General features: G+C 38.5%; 1 protein-coding gene and 1 long non-coding RNA gene across 2 annotated transcripts in view; both read left to right on the top strand.

Annotated features, from left to right (window-relative positions):
- Positions 1-18,240, top strand: part of GRM1 (glutamate metabotropic receptor 1) — a 211,197-nt gene that overhangs the window by 5,568 nt on the left and 187,389 nt on the right. The window lies entirely within an intron of this gene.
- On the top strand, positions 3,509-4,545 carry LOC148127704 (uncharacterized). Its single transcript, XR_015744789.1, has 3 exons — positions 3,509-3,614; positions 3,932-3,994; positions 4,287-4,545. It is a non-coding gene; the product is annotated as an uncharacterized LOC148127704 (long non-coding RNA).

The following is an 18,240-nucleotide window of genomic DNA, read 5'->3' as shown; positions in this document are numbered from 1 at the left end:
TATAGTTTCTTTGAATGCTATATTAGATTATTCATGATCTTAGTTTTATAATCTGTACCTGGTATGTTTCAAGTACCTAATATATTACAGTCACATTCTTACAGAGCAGTTGATTGCCAGATGGCTCAACTTGGGAACATAGAGAATTCCTATTTGCAACACTTTTGAAGATCCCAGTAATTATGCTCTGTACCATACTACTTTCTCTTTAAATGAAGATATTTACATCACCACTACATTTTAATCATTTTCCATTTTAACAAAAGTAAGGAGTAATGCTTCATCTATAATGCTGATGGAGGATTAGGTCCATGTTTTTTAAACTTGCGGAATGTATCTAGAGTCATGATGTCCTTCTGTCTGAGGTTTTGTGCTTATTTTAATTCTGGGACTCCACAGGAATAAAGACTAAAAAGATACTTGCAGACATCCCAGAAGCTGTGTCTTCTCTCAGTGATTCTGACTCAGGTTGCAGAAAGCGGTATATTGCTGGATTAATACCTCATGCTAAGTCTTAATGTGATTTATTTGGTTTTGGCTGTAACATATCAGGTGAATTCAGTGATTGTGAACTTTTTTATTGTTGAATTCAGCCATTGTGATTTATTTAATAAATTATGGAAAAGCAAATGATAGATTAACGTGATATTTGAAGCCAGATTTTGTGTAGAGCAAAATCTGTTGCTTGTAATCCTGAATCAAGGTGGTTTTCCCCCACCCACCCCCCAAATTATAGGATAGCTTCTATTAATAACAGCATGTCTCATATTATTTAAAGGAATTTATCTAATAGAAATATTAAGCAACCAAGGTTAGCTTGCGGTATTTACAGTAGCTGCTGAGTAGCAGGATATTACAATGTTTCCTCACTATCCACCCCAATTCCACTTATAGCAACTGGTCTGTAAAAAAACATTTTTTATTTCAACATAGATGATGGAGTACTGCTCTCCATCTTAGCCAATAAGCAAATAAGCTTAGATCGTATAGGCAAGAAAGTTGAAATACATAGTTCTGACCTTCAGTAAAGAAGAATGCTGTGAGGGCTAGACATTTTAAAAACCTCCAGATGCCTTTAGACTCTGAATAAAGGTAGGAGGCGAATACAGGGATGCTGAATTCAGACAAGAGAAAATTATTTTGACTCTCTGCACTTGAACATTTCATTTGGTAATCTATCTTTGACGAGGCTGCATTTGCTCTTCAGGCACAAATTCATTGACTAATAATCCTCCTTGGCTCTACTTTTGACATAGACAACCATGTAAAATCAATGGCAAGGTAGCCTGTTATCTGACAGAGCTAGTAAATCAGTTGTGACCTTTCGTGGAGGAGAGGCACCATCAAGGTTGGATTATTGCAATGTGCTCTTCATAAAGTGGCCCTGGAAAATGACACAGAAATTGTAGCTGACTCAGAAAGCGGTGGCATAATTGGTGAATAACACCACTCAGAGTCATCCCAGTGTTGACACAGCCATACAGATTGCTAGTTGCTTTCTGAGTCAAATTCAAATTCACTTTCACGTGCAGAGTTTGAACTGGTCTAAGCTCAGGACTGTTTCCTCCCACACACTCCATTTTACCCAGGTTCTGTCATGGATGTCTAACATATATACAAAAATCTGTTTATTTGCAGATAGACTCTATTTGTGGAAGCCATTACCATTGGAATTGAGGCAGTCCTGATGTTTATTATAATAGAAGACAGAACCTAAAACATGCATTTGGCCCAAGGATTTTTTAAAATCTAAATCTACATATAGATATAGCATTGACCATCCCAGGCATTTCTCCCTAATCAGAAAACCAATCCTACAGGTCATACTCTGGGGTCCTTGGTGCTCTCTGAGTTTGTTGCTTTTCTAGCAGACATTTCATTTTTAAACTAGGTAATATCTTCAGTGTACTGAATGAAACATCTGCAAGAAAACTACCAAGCTCAGAGATCACCAAGTACCCCACAGTTCAACTCTTGAGTTACAGATATTCTCTTCTATTGATAGTTCATATTTTCTCTTTGTCCATAAGACAGATACTTAAGGTGTGGGGGTAACTGCTGAGCATAAAGAATATTTGCATTCAATTGTTTATTAAATTCTGTTAATGTCAATTTGCATAATAGAGAATATATATGTAGATTCAGTAGGAACAAGATCTGAATTATTATATTTCCTTGTGGCTTTTATATTGTCTTGTCATTTGCATTAGATTCCATCTTGTCCCCAGTTTTTCATGCTGTTATTTTGTTTGAGGAAATAAATCAAATGCATTGTCCATCCTCACAAGCTCTCTCCATTGCTGTCTGAATACCCAGGCTATGAAGGACTGGATTAGTGTATACATCAATGTACAGAAACAAAAAGTGTGCGTAAATTAATGTGTTAGGGAAAATTATGGAATGTGTTCATATGTATGCATGATCTCATTTCCAGGGAAAATATATCTTTCAACATTGCTTGTGAGGTAAATATATCTACATACTAAAAGATGGTGTTTTTTTTAATTGTATTACTCTACTTCTTCCCAAAAGGGCAGAAATATATTAAATCAGCCTTGCATAACCACAACCAGCCAAACTGAACACAACTCCCCAGGCATGTGTTGTGGCTTGTCAGATGCTTGACAATTCCCAGTTCCAACCAAGCAGTAAAATCAGGTTATTTATCACATACCGTTGTGCTAAAAGAAATGGCTGGAGGTTGCATTTAGTTTGTTGGGTCACAGGCTGTGGAGATTTCCTTTGAAACATCTCATGACCTAAAACAAAGAACCTAAACCACAAGAGGCTAAAAAGCAGAACTACCATCTTTTGCATTACAATTGTATTGTATTTCAACTGAGGCTTAGACAGGAACACATTCTATTTAACCATGTGTGCAAAAGAACAATCTCATCATCCCCCATAAACTCTGTGTGAATCTATACAACTGCTCTAAATTCCAGACATCTGTGATGCATTACTATTGGGGCAGCAGATGTCCTGTTATTTTGGAACAGCACAAGAATCCAAAAGTGACTAGGATGTGTGTAAAAGTGACTATATTAGTGAAGCAGCATGATATGGGAGGAATTTTATACCATAGTTTTGCTGTGGAACAATGACTAATAAAGGTACATGAAGTGGATGGAAACATTGATATATACACACACAACCTTTCTCATATGCCCAGTTGCTCACCTTGTGTTTAGTACAAAGATCTGAAAGAGGGTGGAAATGAGATTTGGCTAAACTTTACAAACTTCCTGTCTTAAATGGTTCCCAATCAAAGGCAGGTTTACAAATATTTTGACAGTTGAGGACAAATATATAGCTTGGCCATAAATTGCCAACCAATTATGGACCGACATCAAAGTCTTAACCAGGAAACTCTAATCTTATATGAACATTGAATATTACTACAGCCTCAAGTCGATCACATTAAAAAGTGCATAAATAAAAACTGCACACATACAAAAAAAACTTCATACAAAAGTTAAGAAATACATATTGCTAATACTTGTCTCCTCAGGATTTTTTTCAGGTGATTTCTTCAAAACTCCAAACACATACATCCAACTGGAATCCTAACTCCACTGATGCAAATGGACATCATTGAAGCATGCCCCAAACAGGTAAGTCAGGAAAACTGAGCTATCTGCATAGTCATGTAGACAGATAGTCATGTATGTCACTGAGAGAGAAAGACAATGTGTTAGTTTAGCGACTGTCCCTTACTCCAAAGGCAGCAATTCCCCATTCACACAGCAGCATGGGGAGTATGGATATGGCTCATTAACAATAAGTCCCCAATGTTAGGTAAGCTTTCTCTGCGCATCTCTGAAGGTAGTGAGGGAACACAGCTACTCTGGTTAGTAAGCACCAACATCTCTGGTAAAAAAAAAAAAAAGAACAACTAGAACACTTATTCATGATTAATTTTAATTTGTAGGGTCGGAACAAAAGTATGTGGAGCAAAATGAATAGCGATGGAATGCTAATACACATGCCTTGGGTAAGTTTTTTTTAAAAAAATATTATTTATTCTCTGTGCTGCCCATCTCAGTGTCAAGTGACTAAGAGTATTGACTTTATTACTCTATTATCTATTATCTCTGAATGGAGGCCAATCTTTAAATGTAGGCCTCAGGGGGAGGGTCACTGGAAGAATGGGGAACTTGATTGGGACATGGAAAATGGAGAGGCATCTGCTCTTAGTCCATCAGTGGGTGAACTTTCATTTAGAGCAACTGTTTGTACCAGCTATCATGCTTTACACTTCTTTGATTTTCCTTGTCACTTAACAGGCAGCTGCCAATTTTCTGCCAGACAGAGAATGAGGAAATCTACATGAGAAAGAGCAGCAATTCAACTAATGAGAAGATATCCATTCTTCTGGAAGCTGTCAACTCTACTCTCCCAAAGCTTCTGTTCTTTTTCGCAGCACAAGAACATTACAGACCCAGTAAAGCTTACCCACCAGCACTCTGTTTGTCACAGCCAGAGGCAGAGGCACCTGAAAGATGAAAAGGCCTGGTATCTGAACCTCTATAAAATGCCTGTAGAATCCACCCCACTACTGATGTTAATAAACCTGTGACCATATTCCGATAACTCACTAAAATATATTGTAATCTGGCTTTAATGTGTCCTCTGTACCTGAACCGGGGTCCCGATCTCAATTTTAACTACAACATATAACCATGGTTCGGTCTAGATTACTTTACCTAAACCAGAGGGCGGATGTCATTCAAACCTGGATGGAGCATTTGTTAATAGATAAATTCTCTCTTTAACTTTCATTATTATTACCTTTATTATCAGAATACAACATATGTACAATAAGATAAGCTGAGCCTCCCTTCATGCACCCCACCCCCAACACAACTCACAGTGAGGACAGAAGTCCCTAACCCAGTCCCAATCTTATTACACTATGTGACCTTGTTGCACAACATGCCGGCTCTGCATTTCCGTTCAGAAGTCTGACAACCCATGGATAGAAACTATTCTTCAGCCCATTGGTGAGGCTGGCTATGCTTCTATATCTCCTACCCGATGGTAGAAGTGCTGGCCGGGGTGTGAATCATCCCTAAGAATTTTCCTCACTCTTCTCTCATGGCATGAAATCAGGTGACAAGAATGACAGCAAGACAAATCTCTGCTGCTCCCAATTGGTTTTCAGTATTCTCCCAAGAGAATAGAGCAATAGAAAGGATAAGAAGGGAACAGCCTTGCCTCATTATGCTTGTAATACCTGTGACCTCGGGTTTCTTTAAAAAAGCAGTTGGTCAGCCAAGAGAACGGGGGTTGAGGGACCAGCTGAAGAGGAGAAGAGCTGGCAAAACTGCAGCCAACTGAAGTTAGCTGTAATCTGGCAATGTTTCTAATAGATAAATACCTCACCTGTGGTTAATACTAAGTGATCCTTAGCATATTGTGCAAAAACAGTATTTGCTATTAGCTGTGCTAATGCAGTTTCTTTATTAAGCAGCAGTTGTTTTCACAATGGAATATATTCTGGGAGCTGGTAACACTAGGTTATTTATTTATCACAGTTGCCTTTCATCTCTGAGCATCATACAGATGGTTTTGTCACCAAAACCAGATGTTCCCAATCTATATATTTTTTGCTCGTGTCCCCCTTTTGAGCACGGGTGGGATTCAAATTTCTTAAGAACCAGTTCTGTGGGTGTGCTCTAATTTGTGGGTGTGGTTTGGTGGTCATGTAACTGGCTGGGCATAGCTTGTATGTAAATATTGTAAATATTTCTGTAAATATTGCATTTTTTAATTAAAAAAAGAGCAACTTTTACCCAAAATGAGGCAAAGTAGGCAGGCAGATTGAGTTGCCTGCAGAATCACAGAGTCATTCACAGATCTACCTTTCTGCAATCTGCTGCCTGAGTCTGCACTGAAAAATAGGAGCTTCACTGAAAAATAGGAGCAGAGCTGAACCTAAGGAAGGTTTAGCTCTGCTCTCAGGACAGTGGTGCGATTTGCTGGTTCTCCGAACTTTGCAGAATCATAACAACCAGTTCTATAGAACTGGTCTGAACCAGTAGAATCCCACCCCTGCTTTTGAGCCTCATTTATCTCTTTACCACTATTAGATGGAAGATATTAATGATAAATGTGATCATCTTCAAAACTTATTTATTTGGAAATTAGCATAAAGAATGAGGTTTGACAGTGATGTCAGATGTAAGTCTGAACAGCCCCCTTAGAAACTTGCTTGGTCCCCTACAAATATAGCATTAAGAACCATGACAAACCAAAAGCAAGAATGGGAAGAAAGCTCTGCCTTGTAAATGATCTTCTTCCTGCTTAATATAACTCAACCTCAATTCTTTATTTATTTATGAGCTGTGGTGGTGCAGTGGTTAGAGTACAGTATTGCAGGCTACTTCCACTGACTGCCAGCTGACTGCAATTTGGCAGTTCAAATCTCACCAGGCTCAAGGTAAACTCAGCCCTCCATCTTTCTGAGGTGGGTAAAATGAGGACCCGGATTGTTAGGGGCGATAGGCTGACTCTGTAAACTGCTTAGGGAGGACTGTAAAGCACAGTAAAGCAGTATATAAGTCTAAGTGCTATAATATTTAAGTAACTGCCCCAAAATGCAGTTCTAGGCAGCATACAATAATAAAATAAATAAAATAAAATAAAATAACAAACAAAAATCCCTAAGCAACAATAGTGGAATGGATACATATCCAAACATTTTCTGCTTTCCAGGATAAGCCTACCTAACATCCTTGCCCCAGTGCCTGCAGGTATCTAAAGCATTCTTGAAAGCTAACAGGATTAGGATCAGTCAAAACAAGGCAGGTACTACAATTGTTAATATGGCTATTAGTAAAGTTCATTGGTAAATAAGTAATGGATAACATCAAGAAATCAATGGGATAGCTATATCAAGTTTCATAAGAGTAGAGGTTTTAATCTTTCTGCTCTGTGGTAGTAGTTGAAGAACTTCAGCTTCAACAATTCCTAGCTAAACCACTGATACGGAAATCAAAAGAACTCAAACATCTACAAAATCAAATAGCATTCCAAAATAAATATGTGAAATTAATTCCATCTCAAAGGGAGTTACTATAGCACAGAACCACATGATATTAACTAATGCTGCACCATGGAATTGTCCCTATGAGTTAACAAGTACTGATCATGAGTTTATCTGTTTGATGCAGGCATATAATAAACATTTTTGACTTCCTTAAAGGGCTGGCTGGCCCCATCTTGCTGCAAAATGTGGCAGCCCTTAGTACTACTACATTCACATAGGGAGCACCAAAGCACTTCCGGGCTGAGAGGATTAGTCAGTGACTTCACTGTTGGCCAGGGATGGCCAGTTGGGGGCTCCTTTCATGTCCCTTTAAATTGCCCTACTTGTGATCACCCACTTTCAAACTGTTGAGTTAGGAGGAGTTGGAGCAAGTCACAGTAGCTCATTCCATCACGCTTCACCTGGGTTTCAAACATGGGCTTGCCAATCATCAGCCCAGCGTCCTAACCACATGAGCCACTGCACTCCTCTAGACAACCTCTGAGGAGGTGGGTATTACTGGATTACAAGTATGATACACACACACAAACACACAGACACACATATATATATACGCAGGTTTTGGTGTGTTTGGGTCTTTTCCCGTGTAAGATTGAGAGTATCTTGGTGATGTTTCAACGAGGTCCCACTTGCCATCTTCAGGCTGGTGATGTCGAAACATCACCAAGATACTCTCAATCTTACACGGGAAAAGACCCGAACACGCCAAGACGTGCATATACATACATACATACATACATATTGATTTTCTTAAGTTTTCGTGGGTACTTACATGTATGGTATTCAGCTTTGTTTGGGTATTTTCCCACGTCATTATAGTTGTGCTTTTAAAGTTGTAGCAACATTTGATAATTCTGTGACTGGGGTTTTCTATAGTGGCTAGGGTTTTGGTGCCATTGAAGTTGAAAATATATATATATATATATATTTGTTTTCTGAGGTCGGTATTTGTATGTGGATCTTTGTTGTTGGTTTCTCCGCCTAGACACTTTGAATCTACGAAGAAACCAACAACAAGATCCATATATATATATATATATATATATATATATATATATATATATATATATATATATATATATATATTCATTCTTAAGTTTTCACAGGTATTTCTTAAGCTTTGTTTCGGTATTTTCCCACAGTCATTGCAGTTGTGCTTTTAAAGTTGTAGCAACATTTCAGCAGAATCTCATCTGCCATCATCAGGCTTCTGTATTGTGTTTGTCTGTGAGTCAGACTATCACAGCTGTTTCAGTTTTAAATTTGGGGCAGCCTACTGCTGTGCCAGAATGGTTTTTCTTCATCCTGATTGGTTTTATATATATATATATATATATATATATATATATATATATATATATATATATATATATATATATGTGGATCTTTGGTTGTTCGGGTTTTCTCCCGCGTAAGATTCGAAGTATCTAGGCAACGTTTCGATGAAGTCTCATTCATCATCTTCAGGCTTCTGTCTCCAGCTCTGTGCTTCTCAGAGTAATGGAGATTGCAGCTGCTTCCTCCTTTTAACTGCCAGTGGGGTGGGACTTGATTGGGTGGGGGCTTGGCTGTGTTCTGATTGGGTGGGGTGTGTTCTCATTGGTAGGGGTTTGGCTGTGTTCTGATTGGTTGGGGGTTAGCCGTGTTCTGATTGGTTGGAGGCGTGTTCTGTTCAGGTGGGGCTTGGTTGTGCTCAGGTTAGTCTTAGTTGCTGGGGATTTGAGCTGGAGAGTTGTGATCTTGCTGTTTGGCTTCTAGTTCGTGGTCCTGCTGCATCTTCATAGTGGGTGTCGGTTTGCTTCATGTATGGCTCAGAGGGGTTTGAAGTGGGTAGTGATGCAGCTGCAGTGCAGCTTCTGGTCCATGGTCGTTTCTCATTTTCTGAATGGGTGGGAGTCTGTTTTCTACATGGAAGTGTGGTGGTGGCATCTTGTGTGGCTCTCATGGGTGTGGGTCCGGTGTCCTTCTTCATGTTAGGTACTCGTCTGTTCATGAGGGCGGGTTTCCAAATGGCTGGAAGGCGGGAGGTGTCATCTCGTTTGTTCATGCTGTGTGGGCGTTTTTCTATCTCTATGGCTTCTCTGATTATTCTGCTGTTGAAGTGTTCGGTTTTGGCGATAGTTCTGGTATTTTTAAAATCAATTTCATGTCCTGTGGCTTTGAGGTGTTGGACCAGGGAAGAGGTCGTTTCTTCTTTTTGATTGAGTTCTTATGTTCTTCAATGCGTGCACTTATTCTTCTGTTAGTTTGTCCAATGTATGTGGTAGGGCAGGCAGTGCAGGGGATTTCGTATACTCCTTGGTTTTCTAATTCGATTTTGTCTTTGGGGTTTCTTAGGATGGTGGATATTTTTCTGTTTGTGCAGAATGCTGTTTTGATGTTGTGTTTTTGGAGGATCTTGCTAATTTTGTCTGTAGTGCCTTTTATATATGGGAGGAGGGCTTTGCCGTTTTCTTGTTCTCTGTCTTGGATTTTGGTTGGGGTTTCTTTTTGGATTAGGTGGGTAATCTTCTTTCTTTGGAATCCATTGGCTGTAAATACGTTGGTGAGAGTGTGTAGTTCGGTTTTTTGGTGTTGTTCATCGGCTAAGCATTTTGTTCTGGAGATGAGTGTCTTGGCTCTGGAATTGATCTGTGCTGGGTGGTGGTGTGAGAGTGCATGTAGATAGCGGTTAGTATGTGTTTTCTTCTGGTAGATGGTGTGTCCTAGGGAGCCATTGGATCTTTTGTATACCAAGACATCTAGGAAGGGAAGTTGATTGTTGGCTTCTGTTTCCATGGTGAATTGTATTTTGGGGTGTAGGCTGTTGAGGTATGTGAGGAAGTTGTTCAGTTTTCTTTCCCATGTGGCCAGATTATGAAGGTGTCATCTACGTATCTGAGCCAGAGTTTGGGTTTGTGGTCGTATTTTTCTAGAGCTTGTGTTTCAAAGTGTTCCATGTAGAGGTTTGCGATGACAGGTGAGAGGGGTGATCCCATGGGTGCTCCTTCTATTTGTTTGTATTTTTGTCCATTGTAGGTGAAGTAAGTATTGGATAGGCAGTGGTTGGTTAGATCTAGGATGTGCTTGGGGGGGTTGTATTTGTTTTGGATGGCTGTCAAGGCTTCTTTTATTGGCACTTGGGTGAAGAGGGATATGACATCGAAGCTTACTAGTAGGTCGCTAGGTTGTAAGTTTTGTTTCTTTATGATCTCGATGAACTGGAATGAGTTTCTTACGTGTGAGTTGATGGATTCTGCATAGGGTTGTAGTTGTTTGGCAAGGCACTACAGACAAAATTAGCAAGATCCTCCAAAAACACAACATCAAAACAGCATTCTGCACAAACAGAAAAATATCCACCATCCTAAGAAACCCCAAAGACAAAATCGAATTAGAAAACCAAGGAGTATACGAAATCCCCTGCACTGCCTGCCCTACCACATACATTGGACAAACTAACAGAAGAATAAGTGCACGCATTGAAGAACATAAGAACTCAATCAAAAAGAAGAAACGACCTCTTCCCTGGTCCAACACCTCAAAGCCACAGGACATGAAATTGATTTTAAAAATACCAGAACTATCGCCAAAACCGAACACTTCAACAGCAGAATAATCAGAGAAGCCATAGAGATAGAAAAACGCCCACACAGCATGAACAAACGAGATGACACCTCCCGCCTTCCAGCCATTTGGAAACCCGCCCTCATGAACAGACGAGTACCTAACATGAAGAAGGACACCGGACCCACACCCATGAGAGCCACACAAGATGCCACCACCACACTTCCATGTAGAAAACAGACTCCCACCCATTCAGAAAATGAGAAACGACCATGGACCAGAAGCTGCACTGCAGCTGCATCACTACCCACTTCAAACCCTCTGAGCCATACATGAAGCAAACCGACACCCACTATGAAGATGCAGCAGGACCACGAACTAGAAGCCAAACAGCAAGATCACAACTCTCCAGCTCAAATCCCCCAGCAACTAAGACTAACCTGAGCACAACCAAGCCCCCACCTGAACAGAACACGCCTCCAACCAATCAGAACACGGCTAACCCCCAACCAATCAGAACACAGCCAAACCCCTACCAATGAGAACACACCCCCACCCAATCAGAACACAGCCAAGCCCCCACCCAATCAAGTCCCACCCCACTGGCAGTTAAAAGGAGGAAGCAGCTGCAATCTCCATTACTCTGAGAAGCACAGAGCCGGAGACAGAAGCCTGAAGATGATGAATGAGACTTCATTGAAACGTTGCCTAGATACTTGAATCTTACGGGAGAAAACCGAACAACCAAAGATCCACATACAAATACCATGAGAACCTCAGAACATATATATATATATATATATATATATATATATATATATATATATATATATATATATATATATATATATATATATGTATGTACTGTACATGGCCATGTACATGTTCAGTGTCTGTGTGTGTAAAATTCAAATTTGTAATCTGCTGGTTGATGCAGGGAGAGGTTGTGCAAATACTGAAAGAAAGAAACTGCAGAACAAATAGGAGCTTCACAGCTGTTAAATGTATATTTGAAGTTTAGCCTTTAACTAAATCAGCATGGCATTTTCCAAGACTACTGTAAGTTAATCCCAAGAAGTGATGGATTCAGGAACTGTTGATGGTCTGATTCAAGTATTATTTAATTTCCGCATCCATATGCTCAATGAAAAGCCATCAAGTAGCTCCAAGCTTCAACTTTGTACAGATTGTGAAGCCCTTTTGCTAACATTTAGGGACTTGGTCAAGACAGGAAGTTTCTATAGGAGTTGCAAAGACAGTGTTTCTAGTCATGAATCTCTGCATCTACATTTCTATGGGCAAAGATTGTATTCTCACAGACATTTGTGATAGATGATAGATAGATAGATAGATAGATAGATAGATAGATAGATAGATAGATAGATAGATAGATAGATAGACAGACAGAAATGTATAAATAGACAGACAGACATGTACAGATATATATGTATGTATAGATAGACAGACAGACATGTATAGATATGTATAGATAGATAGATAGATAGGTAGGTAGATAGATAGATAGACAGATAGATAGATAGATAATAGATATGATAAAATAGATGGGTATATGAAATATTCAATGCAAATGTATACACATGTACGGAATTACGTTATTTAAATAACTCTTGTACAGGGTTAGTGTCTTGCTTGATAAGGGAAATTGATCAAAAATATAAATGATTCAGAAGTAGGCCTTATTCAATAGGCCTTATCTTTTGTGAATATAATTTAAGTGCCACCCTTGCAGTGCAAAACTATACTATATCAGTTTATTGACAACTAGTTTCTATTTTGTTGTTAGGGCTGACTATGTAACAGTATATGAATGCTGTGATAATCAACAGATTTATGACTGACAGTACAATATGCGCTAGAGCATCATGTGAATTCTGGCATTTATGTCTCACAAACAAAAATCATATATGATATCAATTCAAACTATTGATGACAGTATCCCCATAAAGGCCCAAACTGGGGACTAAAATATGGGAGGATACCTCATCTGTGCAGATAAAAGATGCCAGGCAAGACTGTCATGTAGAGCATGAGAAATTCTGTGCATTGGGTTGTTTTGATGGTCTTCCAGTCTTTATGCACTTTATTCCAGTGTATGACAACATACCATGCATTGTATGGACCAGACTGTATATTAGTCAAAGAACTAATGTCTTTGTGAACTTATAAATTCAAGAAAGAAGAGCACAAAAGCTTGATGTAGACTTAGAGATGAACAATAGAATCAGAGGTTCCTTGTACATATATAATGGTTAATATATTTTGCCCATAGTGGGTCATACTAGGCAGTATATTAAATGTGCCAAAATGTTTGGAAAACCAGTATTGCTCCTATTCAAAGCAAATGTTTGTACTTCAAAACTGTAAGGTTCTACAATTTTAGCTACTTCAGTCTTTGCCATGTCAACATCAGAATGGTATTTTGGTCCAGAAAACACATTTTTAACTAGACTAAGAAGATTACACATTTGAGTCTTTGAATACAAGAAAGAAGCCTCCTTCAAGCTACACTAAAAAATAATGAGAAAACTCAAAGTACAAGTAGAAAAGGGTGAGAAAGTAAGGTTGTTGTTGTTTTATTTCTCGTTGTTGATGATGGCTATTCTAAACATAGACTGCATCATATCCAATCGTAATAGAAACCAATTCTCTCTGCTTTTGTAACATATTGTGGTGTGGGATGACTTTTAGTGAAGTGAAATGTCCTGGATCTTACAGTCTGTCTTTTCATCTGTAGCTTGCTCCTGTTTGGATGATTTGCCTCAGTTGAAAAAGAAAGAAATGCCATTCCATTCATTTCCTTGCAAGACAATCCTCATATTATCCAATCCAGCAATCCAGGAGCACATGACAAAAGGAGAAAGGAAGCATTTCATTTGTATCTCCCTGGTTGTTTTTGAAATGTACTGAATAATATATAGAGGGGATTAACTGCAGCCCAGGAATTTCTTATGTCTTAATAAAAGACTCTTCCTGTATCTTTTGGTTTTTAGTTCTTGTGAAGGCAACAGAATAAGTACCTTCAGCTCTGATCCTAAAGGCTGATGCACAGCATTTTTTTTAAAGGCTGTAGTAGATTTAAGCATCTGAGAGCATACTCTAATAATAAATTGTCCTCAACTTCCTATAGAAATGCACTATAACAAATATTTATATATATATAAAACCTTTGCCCGAATAAACCTATATCTTATCTGCCATGCCTGAACTTACTACACATTAACTTGCTTTAAATTCATTGCAGAGAGTTCAATTATTTTAGCTAATGTTGAAACAGGTCTAAATGGATGACATTCAATAATCAGTAATTCAGTAATTTCAGAAAGCACCAATTCTAATTCCATATATTGACTCTAAATGTGGTTATTAATATTTGATATTGACTTTGGGTTGTATATAAAGTAATACAATTACATGTCCTGAACAGGTAGCAGGAATGTGTGTGTTTTCTAGTGTCTATAAATTCTGTATAGAAAAACATCAGTTTATAGTTACTTCTTGTCTTTTTTGAACTTGTTTATCTTCACAAATTTTCTTTTCTATGAAAAGGGTATTTGTTGAACCAGAAAAAAATAGGTTTAAATGTGTGGCTTTATTTGTGAAATTCACAAGTCATAAAACAATATTCAATGTTTTAATTGATTTGAACTGCTGAATACAAACAGGTGCCTTCATTTTTTGGGGGAGGGGGGATGTTAAAGGCAATTTAGAGATATGAGGCACTTTTTCAGTCTGCTGAGGATTCAACATTGTTGTAATCAAATCAGATCAGATGAAATCGAATTGTTTACTACAGCCATAAAACCAGATACAGTAAAATATCCAATAATAGAATTGTTACACACCTCTCTAGATAAAAACCAGAAAAACAATGAACATAATAAGATCTAAGGATAAATAAGAACATGTACAATAAAATTAGAAACAGTATTATAGAAAGTGATGAATCAACAAGTATCCAAACTTAGTTAACAGTGCAAAATATTGTACACATGGTTGCATAAAACTGGACAACTTGGGAGGATAATTTTGAGACTTTGTCCAAAAAAGTAAGTCAATAGAAATCCCATTGCCTGCTTGGAAATTTATTCAAGATCGGATAAATGAGGATTTGTCTGGCATCCTTATATAAAAAGTACCATAGTAGCATATGGCTTAGATCTTCCATTGACCACCACCTTATGGGCATAATCAGAGAGACTAAGCACTACCCTTGGAACTTCCAAAAAGGACTACAGTTGCTGAAGCAATGTATCCACCTTGGCTAAAGTGAAAGCCTTACACCATTTTAAAATTGTACAACATTGTTGGTATCTATGTTTTCATATTGGATAAAGCTAAATGGAGATGGGCTTGAGTCATGTGATAAGCTCTTTGATTATTGAGTGGTCGGCCAATGAGAGTTATTAGATTGGTAAAATCTGGAAATCGCAGCACTTCAGAGAATGAGGCTTTGCCGTTTATGTCCTTCATTCTTTTGATAGAAGTTCTTAAGGATGGGGTGGTGGTGGCTGAATTGGAGATTGAGTGAGAGGGAGAGCAAAAGGAGACTTACATTTATTGACTATCCAAATAGGTCTGAGATACCATGCTATCTTGCATGTAATGCAGACTATTTATTTATATTAAATTGTATTTATTTGTCAGACCTGCCCCAACATAGGAAAGAAAGACCCTTGACTCCATTTGGTTGAAGTGATAGATTCTTTTTACTAAAGTTAAGTGGTTGCAGCAAAAGTAGAACTAGATCTAAGTATTCCCACACAAAAGATTACATTCTTTCTGTTTCCCTGGCCCTCCCTCCTTGACCAACAGTGTCCAATAGCATCCCATTTTGATGTTTTGGGAACTGGTTTGATGCCAGATGTTCCTCAATGTAGTTTCACATTCCATTCCCAGGCCAGGTGTCCTTGGTGGCTGACTCATTCTAGTTTGAAACCTCTGGTTCCTCTCAACTTGTCTTTCTCCCACACCCATCCATTTGTCTTCTCTTTCCCAGCCTGAACTTCCCCAAATTCCTCCCCCACCCCACCATTGTGGTTTATGACATTGAAGCAAAACAAAGAAGCTGAAGATAGAAGACCTAACAATACCAAAATACAATAGCAGTACTACCCATATACTGTATCCTATATGACTTTTTAAAGAAAGTACATGATGCATTATTTCCAAAAGGGAAAATGACCCATGAAAACAACTCCATCAACCCAATAAAATAAGTAGTCACAGGATAGTGGATTCCTTGATCTTAGTAAAGCTTTCCTTTTGGGGTTCTGCTGTACTATAGCAATTGATTTTTTCTTTAGCATCTAACATAAATTCCACCCCTTCCAATATTATGGGTGTTTATTAGGATTTTAGCTGTGCAGAGGCCACATATACACCATCTTTCAGTGGTGGGATTCAATTTTTTTTACTACCAGTTCTGTGGGCGTGGCATGGCTTGATGGGCATGGCAGGGGAAGATTACTGCTAAATCCCATTTCCTCCACACTCCACTAACTTGCTTTCTAGCTCCGTTCTCTGCAGGGCAACCAAAGAAAACCCAGCCAATCAGCCGGGACTCAGGAGGCAGAGAATATATGGGGGTGGAGCCAGTCAGAGGTGGTTCTCTGAACTTCTCAAAATTTCTGCTAGTGGTTCTCCAGAACTGGTCATAACCTGCTGAATACCACCTCTGCCATTTTAAAACTATTTTACTGACAAGGTCACACATATTTGGATCATTTCCCGCTTGTTAAGCAATATAAGCAGAAAAATTTAATCTTTCTGATTTTGTCTATAAGTATAGGAATAGACAGATATGTACATCCCTTTGTTTTTTTTTTAATGTAAACCACACTTTACAAATGCTTTGAAGTGTTTGTCAAAATCTTATTGCATTTGAACAATTTTAACACTTTTCCCACAGTGTTAATTAGCACATGCGAATCCCACATGCAGTGTTTTTGGAAAGCAATATGCATATGATTTGTCTTTTATTGGACACTTGTTCTTTGGAAGTCTGAATCATCAAAGTGGAGCAAAGCAGCTTGGACACACATTGTAGAGACCTTCTAAAGAATAGGGAGAACGATATTGTTGAGATGGTTACCAGCCAAGGTCATTCAAAGGAGTGTGCAAGCTTTCATATTCTCCAGAAGTATTCATCATCCAAATCCCCAAATTGAGCCAGCACCAATGGAAGAAAAATGTGTAGGATTGAATTTTGGAGTACTTGGTGCTCTCTGAGATTGGTTGTTTGCTTGCACATATTTCATTACTCATCTAGGTAAATATCATCACTGTGAGTGAATGTGGTGTTTGCTCCCCGTTTATCTACAGTAGCTTGCTTTGCCTTGCCCTGCCCTGTATGGCTTTTCCCTCTTGGTAGTTCTTTGATTAAGGTATTGTTTTCTGCCTGATCATTGGTCTTATGTTAATCCTTGCTTACAGGCTGCTGCAGTGGTGGTATTCAATTTTTTTATTATTACGGGTTCTGTGGGTGTGGCTTGGTGAGTGTGGCATGACTTGGTGGGCAGGGCTTGATGGGAGTGGCAGGGGAAGGATACTGCAAAATCTCCATTTCCACTCCACTCCAGGGGAAGGATATACTGTAAAATCCCCATTCCCTCCCCACCCCACTAACCTGCTTTCCAGCTCCATACTCCTTTGAGGGCAACAAAAGAAGAGCCAGCTGATCAGCTGGGACTCCAATCAGCTGGGACTCAGGAGGCAGCGAATAGATGGGGACAGGGTCAACCAGAGGTGGTATTTACCGTTTCTCCAAACTACTCAAAATTTCCACTACTGGTTCTGCAGAGCCTGTCAGAACTGGCTGAATACCACCTCTGGGCTGATGAGAAGGATATATTCTAATCTTTTGTTTCCTTCTTAGCTGTTTATTTTTTTTTAATGGTGTGCAAACATTATCTCTACCGGTCCATTGATGGCTTATTTGTCTGCATGCTAAGCTTCAGGATTTCCCTAGCATTTTTTATTTAGCTTGGTCTAGGTTGCTCATAGATTCCCAGTTGAAACTGTGGTTAGTCTGTCCATCTGCTGTGCGATTCAGGAGTTTTCATCATGTCTTTGACTGCTAGTTGGTTTTCATAAATACATTCTACCTCTCTGTCCTTTATAATGGCTGTTACAATCCTTACATTATATGTAGTAGATGACTCCTGGGCTTTTTGTTGTTGTTATTGTTCTTATTTGGAGTACTAGGTCTCTTGCTTTAGTTAAGATATTTTGGAGATTTCTTTCCCACATCTTTATCTTGTTCCATTTTACCTGAAAAAATTCGAAATCTTTATATACTTTGTGATTCATTTGGATTGGTCCTAATAAAGTTCTTACCTGATCATGGGTTGAGTAATGTTATTAAACCAAGTTAAATATGCACAAATTATAAAGATGAAATCTATCTTTATATTTGAGATTATGAATGTTGCTTGTCAGAAATAGTAAGTTATTTCCTATTATTTTCATAGCAGCCAGCACATGGATTTGCAAATTTGTCTGATTGTTATTAGTTAAGAACTATTTTTCATTTTTGTATTTATGCATACTAAATTTGTTCTTGTTGAGAAACAATGATTAATAAATTGCTTAAAGGGAAACATTTGAATATACAGTACGTATGT

This window comes from Pseudonaja textilis, chromosome 1 (genome assembly GCF_049901715.1).
Source record: "Pseudonaja textilis isolate UNSWEBS1 chromosome 1, rPseTex1.2, whole genome shotgun sequence".
NCBI lineage: Eukaryota > Metazoa > Chordata > Lepidosauria > Squamata > Elapidae > Pseudonaja > Pseudonaja textilis.
This window is presented reverse-complemented; position numbering and strand designations above follow the sequence as displayed.